Here is a 1,487-nt window from a genome sequence, read left to right as displayed (position 1 = left end):
ACTCAAGTTTAGGGAAGCTTGACTTTGTCTTGACAAGAAACAAAAACAAAGCTTTTGTATGATTTTCTAACTCACCTCACTTTAAGAGAGGGATGGTAGTTATCTTGCAAGAGTGAAATTTATACCATGAATAATGATACAGGTCTAGGTATTAAACAGAAACAATTGCACTGTTGCCCAAAGTGTAATCTGCTGGGGGCATTTGCAGAAAAGAAGCCCTTGCAAATTTCTAAACCATATTAAACTCTATTAGGAAATTCTAAAGTGTCTTTCAGGCCAAAAAGGGAATGAGGTTAATTAAATGCCTCAACAGAGTTTGAATAAAATATTAGATTTTGAGAGTTACTGGAATTTGGGTACGTAAAAATAGGGTGGTAGGTTGGGTCATGCTTACATAGGTCTCAAATTCAAATAAAGTAATTTGACAGTAAAGCCGCTTTACATTCATTTGATTTCTAGGGGCTTTTCCCTCCGTCAGTCGGTGCTGGCAGAAGGTGTGCTCAGTCATTTTCCAACAGAGATGTTGAGCCCCAAAGAGAGAAATGAAGAGAGATGGCATGAACACCTTAAGAAATTCTGCAGAGAAAACACCCCCTTTCTTCACAGCCAAACTGTTTCTCATGCTTAAAGAAGCAGAACGTTTAGGATGCCTGAAGTGGAACTCCTCAGGTGAAATGGGCCAGTGGGGTACCCGGTCTACTTTTCTTCAAAGCCTCAACTTCTTTCTCTCCTTCTCCAACTTCTTCTGACTGAGAGCTGTGGTCCCTGCTGGTGTGCATTTCCACATCAAATATTATCTGTCCGTCTTCTTGTGGGGAGAGGCTGTCAGAATGAGAGCTGCCCCTTGAACTACTCTGTCCTGATTCAAACTGTGCATCCAAAAGATCTCCATGTCCCTAATATGGATAGAGGAAGAGGAAGGGACCTGTTCCGGCCCCCCATTTTCCCCATTGCCCTTGCTGCTGTTCACTGGTAGCTCCAACCAGGATGTGCTGAGGCCGGTTGGCGGGGGCAGCGGCCGTGCACCTTCCTTGGGATGGTTGTGTAGGGACAGCGGCAGCTCCACTAAATGAGACTTCATCATTGGGCGCCGCTGAGAGCCGCAGTCGCTGCAGGACCGGCTCTCAGTCTAAAAGTTTTGAGGCAAAAGAATGATATGAATATGTATGATTCACAGTCTTAAGCGATTTTAAAGAAAATAGTAGGTAATTATATTCCGTGGATGGTTTAACTCTAGCCCTGTCACTGACAGGACTAGGCCCCATCCCTAGCCCCCATAAGAGCCACGACTTACAGAAGCTGCAAGTTTATTATTAACCTGCCCGATTGTGGAAGTGCCACCAGCGGTTTACTCAGAAGGAGCCACATCCCATGATATAGAGCAGCCCCCCATCCAGAGCCTATGGGTTCAGACACAATTCATTTCCTCACAAGAATAGACAAAGGAGCCACATGACCCCACCAACCCTGCCTGCACCCCTAGAATT

General features: G+C 45.1%; 1 pseudogene; it reads right to left on the bottom strand.

Annotated features, from left to right (window-relative positions):
* Positions 1-474: 474 nt before the first annotated feature.
* Positions 475-1,081, bottom strand: LOC101446634 (BCL2/adenovirus E1B 19 kDa protein-interacting protein 3-like pseudogene; annotated as a pseudogene).
* Between the last annotated feature and the right edge of the window lie 406 nt (positions 1,082-1,487).

Source organism: Dasypus novemcinctus, chromosome 9 (assembly GCF_030445035.2).
Source record: "Dasypus novemcinctus isolate mDasNov1 chromosome 9, mDasNov1.1.hap2, whole genome shotgun sequence".
Classification (NCBI taxonomy): domain Eukaryota; kingdom Metazoa; phylum Chordata; class Mammalia; order Cingulata; family Dasypodidae; genus Dasypus; species Dasypus novemcinctus.
This window is presented reverse-complemented; position numbering and strand designations above follow the sequence as displayed.